Source organism: Leptodactylus fuscus, chromosome 3 (assembly GCF_031893055.1).
Source record: "Leptodactylus fuscus isolate aLepFus1 chromosome 3, aLepFus1.hap2, whole genome shotgun sequence".
Classification (NCBI taxonomy): Eukaryota; Metazoa; Chordata; class Amphibia; order Anura; family Leptodactylidae; genus Leptodactylus; species Leptodactylus fuscus.
Window position 1 is genome coordinate 145,387,452 of NC_134267.1, and position 9,038 is coordinate 145,396,489.

Sequence of the window (9,038 nt, forward strand, 5' to 3'; positions counted from 1 at the left end):
CACTTGGCTTTGCATATGTGACCCCGGAGCGGAGCGGAATAACAGCATCGCTTCTGCCACTGCTTGCTTCATGCAGGGCAGAAGCATAGCGATGTTGCTGGCTTCACCTGTGCCGGCGTCTAACTGTCCCCGGCATCCGCCTCTCTATTACAGCGGATGCTGGGGACAGTTAGACACCGGCACAGGTGAAGCCAGCAACATCGCTATGCTTCTGCCCTGCATGAAGCAAGCAGCGGCAGAAGCGATGCTGTTATTCCGCTCCTCCACCCCCCCACGGAATAGCAGCATCGCTTCTGCCGCTGCTTGCTTCATGCAGGGCAGAAGCATAGCGATGTTGCTGGCTTCACCTGTGCCGGCATCTACCCCTGCATTGGCGGCCCCTTCCCCCAAAGGGTAAACTACCCCCCCACCTCGCTCCCGTGCACTTAGCCCCTCCTCCCTCCCCCCTGACAACAGGCAGATACATCACTTGACTCAGGAGCAGCTAGGTCAGGGCTGTGGCCACAAAAAAATGAATAAAGTAAGATAGTGGACAAACAAAGCAGTTTTGCTGAAGCAGTGTATTTAGGAAAAGTCTTACATTCACATTAACAAGCAGTATAGATAGGATCCTTGTGACGGGACAACCCCTTTAACTATACAATAGTAGTAATTGTATAATATAAGTAAAAATAATAAATCATTTTATTTTCTGTCCCCGAACCCGCTTAAAAAAACCCGCTTAAAAAAAAGCGGAGAGAAAAGCGCTGCCAGCATTTCTCTTTTCTCTCCGGATTTTTTGCCCTCTTCGGGTGAAACCTGACGGACACCAATCGGGTCCGTGGGTTTCTGCGGGTAACCACTTTTATAAGTGGATTAGGTTTCCATTCGGCACTCCATCCCAAATTCTGCTTGAAATAGGTGGAGTGAAAAGTCCTGCAAGCATTATTTTTCTCTCCGCCAATATCAGTATAAAACCGTCAGTAACCCGGTGGAATCCATTATAGTCTATGGAGTCCACAGGGTCTCACTTGTAACCACTTTCTAAGCTGATAGGGTTTCCATCTTTTGGGTCCCCAAGCAGACCTGAAGGAAGAAAACCTGAATGCAGGTGTGAACCTAGTGTAAGTCAGCAACTTTTTTTTTTTTTTTTTTTGACTCTGATCTCAAAACTGTCCCTGACTTCAACTCCACAACTCTGACTCCACAACCCTGTCTGCAAGTAAAGGACCACTGATATTATACAGTGCAGTAAAGAAAATTCTATAGGAATTGTCTTGTGAATGAATCTTACTTATATAAATCCTACTAATATTATAAATGTGAAAGTTTGGATGTTTATGTGTTTATTTGGATGTTTATGTGTTTGTTACTCAATCACGAAAAAACAGCTGAACGGATTTGGATGAAATTTGGCACAAAGATAGTTTGTAACCTGGATTAACACATAGACTACTTTTTATCCCGGTAAATGACAAGGCTTCATGACTGTTATGAATTTATTTTCATATACTATATTAAACTGGTCTTGCCTGTAGCTTTATCTCAGCTAATTGGAGTTTGCTTATAAAGCCTGGTCTGTTATCTCTCTATGTATGTAAACACACAGATAACACTTTGTCAATTGTGTACAAGGATTTGCACATTATCTGATCTGCTCCAGGCAGGGTGCTGGCATATTCAGATGGGAAAACCACCTTTAATCCAAATTGGCAGTTTCCCAATTTTAAACATGTCAGGAAAAAGAAAATCTAATATGTCGCAAAATTCTCAAAAAACGAGAGCTATGAAGGTAGCCAGAAATCAACACAGTTCTCCTCAATTGGACTTGAGGAGGATTGAGCAAGCTACAAGTCAAACGGCTATTAGAGCAGTTGGAGCAGGCGGATCATTGATGCCAACAACACACTCATTATATGGCGTCCCAGCGAGATGCTGAGATGCTGGAACAATCCCAGGCATGGTGTGAGGAACAAGTTCAGCGGCAGGCCATCTTGAGAGCCGCCGAAATGCTGGAACCGGCGGATCATCGACGCCAACAACACGCTCATTATATGGTGTCCTAGTGAGCTGCTGAGATGCTGGAACAATCACAGGCACGGCACGAGTAACAAGTTCAGCAGCAGAACAGCTTGAGAGCTGCAGAAACGTCAGAGAGGGCGAACCATCGATGGCAGCAATTTTCTGAATATAGGCGGATCATCGATGCCAACAACTTGACGAAGCCATGGGCAGAGGCTAGTTGTATTATACAGCAAGGTATATTAATATCTAAAACACAAAAGCACATCTACATCTGAAAGGAAACACAAAGTTTGGAATTAACCTAGTCAAGGTTATACTACATTAAGATTCTGAACTAGGACCTAAAACAAACAGTCGATGCATGAATACTTACCAGTGCAACTCCAGCTGTACAAAATGTGGTCCTGTTTGAGACATGCTAGTTTTCAAAAAGTCACATTATAAAAAGTATAGCTTTTCAATATATTCTGAGAGGAATTTGCTATTAGTATCTTGGCTAAATGATTTTCCAGGATATTTTAAAAAACTAACTGGGGACTAGGGGTGGGCGGTGCACCATCGTTCTCTGTGGTTCATGGACTGTTTGGATGGAAGTGCAGGGACCACTGCAGGAAATCATTGGACTCAGCGGTCACATATTGGACACCGGGAACATTTCACCAGTGATGGCACTGTTACCAAATATCTGACTGCTGGGGCCAGAGATTGGCTATAGTGGTCACACTTAGTACATTCATCTCTCTTTACACCATACTCTCTTTTCAATCTGTTTTTTTTTCTTTATTTCCTCTGTGCTCCTATTCTTATTGTTAATGGAGTTTCTCTTATTGGAACCAGATGCTTTACTAGGGTATACTCCCCCTTTTGTGGAGTGACTATTGCATATTTATGTCTTAAAGTGACACACTGGTGATTATTTTTTTCAATATATTTCATTATATGCACTCATTATATTGTGTGAAACACCATCTCCTCATTTGTAATAGTTGACTACTCATAATTAGAGATGAGCAAACAGTGTTCTATCGAACACATGTTCGATCGGATATCAGGCTGTTCGATGTGTTCGATTCGAATCGAACATCACGTGGCAAACTCCAAAAAAATTCGATTCCCCTCCCACCTTCCCTGGCGCTTTTTTTGCACCAATAACAGCGCAGGGGAGGTGGGACAGGAACTACGACACCGGAGGCATCGAAAAAAAATCGGAAAAAGTCATTGGCTGCCGAAATCAGGTGACCTCCATTTTAGACGAATAGTGGATTTCAAATCCGGGTCATATGAGAATGTGAACTTTGTGACTAAGAGACAGGGATAGCTGTACAGGCAGGGATAGCTAGGGATAACCTTTATTTAGGGGGGAATGTTATTAAAAATAACTTTTTGGGGCTCTATAGGGTGTGTAATTGTGATTTTTGTGACATAAACTTTTTCCCATAGGAATGCATTGGACAGCGCTGATTGGCCAGAGTACGGAATTCGACCAATCAGCGCTGGCTCTGCTGGAGGAGGCGGAGTCTAAGATCGCTCCACACCAGTCTCCATTCAGGTCCGACCTTAGACTCCGCCTCCTCCAGCAGAGCCAGCGCTGATTGGCCGAAGGCTGGCCAATGCATTCCTATGGGTATGCACAGACTTAGCAGTGCTGAGCCAGTTCTGCTCAACTACACCGTGTGCCGGTCAGCCCATCTGATATAGCAGAGCCGAGTGTGCACTCTCGGCTCTGCTACATCAGATGTAGCAGAGCCGAGGGTGCACTAGAACCCTTATGCACACTCGGCTCTGCTACATCTGATGTAGCAGAGCCGAGGGTGCACTAGAACCCTTATGCACACTCGGCTCTGCTACATCAGATGTAGCAGAGCTGAGGGTGCACTAGAACCCTTATGCACACTCGGCTCTGCTACATCTGATGGGCTGACCGGCACACGGTGTAGTTGAGCAGAACTGGCTGAACACTGCTAAGTCTCTGCATTCCCATAGGAATGCATTGGACAGCGCTGATTGGCCAAAGTACGGAATTCGACCAATCAGCGCTGGCTCTGCTGCAAGAGGCGGAGTCTAAGATCGCTCCACACCAGTCTCCATTCAGGTCCGACCTTAGACTCCGCCTCCTCCGGCAGAGCCAGCGCTGATTGGCCGAAGGCTGGCCAATGCATTCCTATGGGTATGCACAGACTTAGCAGTGCTGAGCCAGTTCTGCTCAACTACACCGTGTGCCGGTCAGCCCATCTGATATAGCAGAGCCGAGTGTGCACACTGGGCTCTGCTACATCACATGTAGCAGAGCCGAGGGTGCACTGGAACCCTTATGCACACTCGGCTTTGCTACATCAGATGTAGCAGAGCCGAGGGTGCACTAGAACCCTCGGCTCTGCTACATCAGATGTAGCAGAGCCGAGGGTGCACTAGAACCCTTATGCACACTCGGCTCTGCTACATCTGATGGGCTGACCGGCACACGGTGTAGTTGAGCAGAACTGGCTGAACACTGCTAAGTCTCTGCATTCCCATAGGAATGCATTGGCCAGCGCTGATTGGCCAAAGTACGGAATTCGACCAATCAGCACTGGCTCTGCTGGAGGAGGCGGAGTCTAAAATCGCTCCACACCAGTCTCCATTCAGGTCCGACCTTAGACTCCGCCTCCTCCGGCAGAGCCAGCGCTGATTGGTTGAATTCCGTACTTTGGCCAATCAGCGCTGGCCAATGCATTCCTATGGGAATGCAGAGACTTAGCAGTGTTCAGCCAGTTCTGCTCAACTACACCGTGTGCCGGTCAGCCCATCAGATGTAGCAGAGCCGAGTGTGCATAAGGGTTCTAGTGCACCCTCGGCTCTGCTACATCTGATGTAGCAGAGCCGAGGGTTCTAGTGCACCCTCGGCTCTGCTACATCTGATGGGCTGACCGGCACACGGTGTAGTTGAGCAGAACTGGCTCAGCACTGCTAAGTATCTGCATTCCCATAGGAATGCATTGGCCAGCCTTTGGCCAATCAGCGCTGGTTCTGCCGGAGGAGGCGGAGTCTAAGGTCGGACCTGAATGGAGACTGGTGTGGAGCGATCTTAGACTCCGCCTCCTCCAGCAGAGCCAGCGCTGATTGGTCGAATTCCGTACTCTGGCCAATCAGCGCTGGCCAATACATTCTATTAGCCCGATGAAGTAGAGCTGAATGTGTGTGCTTAGCTCAACTACGCCGGTGGAGTAGTTGAGCTAAGCACACACATTCAGCTCTACTTCATCGGGCTAATAGAATGCATTGGCCAATCAGCGCTGGCCAATGCATTCTATTAGCATGAGCTGAGTTTGCACAGGGTTTCCAGTGCACTCTCGGCTCTGCTACATCTGATGTAGCAGAGCCGAGTGTGCATAAGGGTTCCAGTGCACCCTCGGCTTTGCTACATCTGATGTAGCAGAGCCGAGTGTGCATAAGGGTTCTAGTGCACCCTCGGCTCTGCTACATCTGATGTAGCAGAGCCGAGTGTGCACACTCGGCTCTGCTATATCAGATGGGCTGACCGGCACACGGTGTAGTTGAGCAGAACTGGCTCAGCACTGCTAAGTCTGTGCATACCCATAGGAATGCATTGGCCAGCCTTCGGCCAATCAGCGCTGGCTCTGCCGGAGGAGGCAGAGTCTAAGGTCGGACCTGAATGGAGACTGGTGTGGAGCGATCTTAGACTCCGCCTCCTCCAGCAGAGCCAGCGCTGATTGGTCGAATTCCGTACTTTGGCCAATCAGCGATGGCCAATGCATTCCTATGGGAATGCAGAGACTTAGCAGTGTTCAGCCAGTTCTGCTCAACTACACCGTGTGCCGGTCAGCCCATTAGATGTAGCAGAGCCGAGTGTGCATAAGGATTCTAGTGCACCCTCGGCTCTGCTACATCTGATGTAGCAGAGCCGAGTGTGCATAAGGGTTCTAGTGCACCCTCGGCTCTGCTACATCTGATGTAGCAGAGCCGAGTGTGCATAAGGGTTCCAGTGCACCCTCAGCTTTGCTACATCTGATGTAGCAGAGCCAAGTGTGCATAAGGGTTCCAGTGCACCCTCGGCTCTGCTACATCTGATGTAGCAGAGCCGAGTGTGCATAAGGGTTCTAGTGCACCCTCGGCTCTGCTACATCTGATGTAGCAGAGCCGAGTGTGCACACTCGGCTCTGCTATATCAGATGGGCTGACCGGCACACGGTGTAGTTGAGCAGAACTGGCTCAGCACTGCTAAGTCTGTGCATACCCATAGGAATGCATTGGCCAGCCTTCGGCCAATCAGCGCTGGCTCTGCCGGAGGAGGCGGAGTCTAAGGTCGGACCTGAATGGAGACTGGTGTGGAGCGATCTTAGACTCCGTCTCCTCCAGCAGAGCCAGCGCTGATTGGTCGAATTCCGTACTCTGGCCAATCAGCGCAGTCCAATGCATTCCTATGGGGAAAAGTTAGCTTGCGAAAATCGCAAGCTGACAGGGATTTCCATGAAATAAAGTGACTTTTATGCCCCCAGACATGCTTCCCCTGCTGTCCCAGTGTCATTCCAGGGTGTTGGTATCATTTCCTGGGGTGTCATAGTGGACTTGGTGACCCTCCAGACACGGATTTGGGTTTCCCCCTTAACGAGTATATGTTCCCCATAGACTATAATGGGGTTCGAAACCCGTTCGAACACTCGAACAGTGAGCGGCTGTTCGAATCGAATTTCGAACCTCGAACATTTTAGTGTTCGCTCATCTCTACTCATAATGTCTTTCCTTACCCTACTTTCACTTTCATCAATACTGTGTAAGTGGCCATTTTTTTTTGGCCGGCGGGCATGCGCAGTCGGCATTGCCCTAGGCCCGAGACCTAGAAGTTTGAAGCAAGTGCCAGAAGAAGACGCGAAGAGAGGCCGTTCCTGAAGAAGATGGAGGCGGCACTGGAGAGTTCTCTAGCGGCATTGGGGACGCCCCCTGTGCTGTTTGAGTGCTAGGACCCGCCCCCAGTGCTGCGGGAGGACTCATTTGCATACCGGAGAAAAACGGGATTTCTACGGAATGGCGGTGCGGAGAAGACATCTAAAGGTAGGAGAAGAATAGCCTTTCTTAAGGCTATTCCTACGTGTTAATCACAAAAATAGAATTTTAATGATAGGATCCCTTTAAATGTTTCTGTTAGAGCCAGAAGGTATTACAATAACATATTTCTTGCTCTTATTTAAAGAGGACCTTTCATGTCCTCAGAGATGTATGGTATTACATACGCTAGAAAGCCAACAGCTCACTGTCAGCTTTCTCAGGATGCACCTGGGTGTCGGAGATATCGGTGTTGTTAGTTTTGGCACGGATATCGCTCCACTGTCAGTAAAGCGGGCCTTACAGCCTTGTGTCATCGCTGGGCTGTGAAGAACAACCTTTTTGATAGTACTCTTCCATAGCCTTGTACTGTCAGGGGGTGCTTTCCTCACAGCCCAGTTATGATGCTAGACTGTAAGGCCTGCCTATTTGGCAGAGAAGAAATATCTGCACCAATATCTCCAGAATCAGAGCACATACCAGGAAAGCGGACAGTGCTCTGAATTCAGCGCACTGTCAGCTTTCTAGTGATATGCAATACTTCACATCTCTTAGGAAATGAAAGCTCCTGTTTAAAGTCAACACCACCATAAACATGCTCAAACCAAACTGCTACTTCTCGCTCTACTAATTTATGGCGAGGAGGTGATGTGATGATGTTTCAGCAGCTCTTCTTTGTGGAGTTGTCATGTCTGGCTGGGATTGGATTCTGCTTTACTTGAAAGCTAGTGAAGTGAAACTAAGGCACATGCCGGGAGTATTTAGGGGGTGTTAACACATACGAATTTGATTTTGAGACAGAATCCGCCTCAAATTTCATCTGAAATCAGCCTCCCATTCATTTTTATGGGAGAATAATGAAGCTAGGAGAATAAATAAGCATCCTGATAGTTCTGTAGGCAGATTCCACTTGAAAGAAATATAAAAATATAAGCACATAATGTATCCATAAGCTTACGCATTTCGGGGGTTATCTTTCTTACCCCTTACTGATAGCATAAAGCCTAAATACACACCTTGATGTATTTAAAACCAAAACCATTCAACTTAATTCTCAACATGAGTATTGGAAAAATTAGAAAAAAAACATGGTTTGTAGATCCTAAAACTTAATCCAGTCTTATCCAGTATTAATCACAGGTTATTAAATAACCATCAACAATATGAAAATGATCCTAGCAAAGATGTATCATACACCATATAAAAGAAAAAGAGTTATACTACCTATGATGTTCATCTTATATGCATAAACTCATCATAGCACAATCAGAACACTCAAACCAATAGAATAAAAGTGAAATTGGGATTGCCGAAGACGATATGTGATACGTATACAAGAAATACAACATGATGTTTAGTAAATTTCTTTCTTACTTTCTTATGGTAGAGTTGGAAGGGACCTCAAGGGCCATCGGGTCCAACCCCCTGCGAGTGCAGGTTTTCCTAAATCATCCCAGCTATATGTTTATCCAGATTCCGCTTGAAGATTTCCATTGATGGAGCGCCCACCACCTCCCGTGGCAGCCTATTCCACTCTCTCACTACCCTCACTGTCAGAAAGTTTTTCCTAATGTCTAATCTGTATCTCTTTCCCTTTAGTTTCATCCCATTGCTTCTTGTACTTCCTTGTGCTAATGAGAATAGGGTAGATCCCTCTGCACTGTGACTACCTTTCAGATATTTGTAGACTGCTATTAAATCTCCCCTCAGCCTTCTCTTCTGCAAACTAAACAGTCCATAATGTTATCAAAACAGGTCCATGTAATGATTAAATTAGGATCACACTACTGTTGTTAATGTCTGCTACTGGCTTCCATCATAGGATGGCAGCAATGGACATTAAAGGGGTATTCCCACGTCGCATACTCACCAGTCTTTGTTGCTGTAAAATCTTCTGTCTTCCTGCTTTGTTGCGTCATTGGTGGGCGGGGTTACATATGCAAAGCCAGCGGCGAGATGCCGCTGGCTCTGCGTGCACGCTCATAGATGGTGAG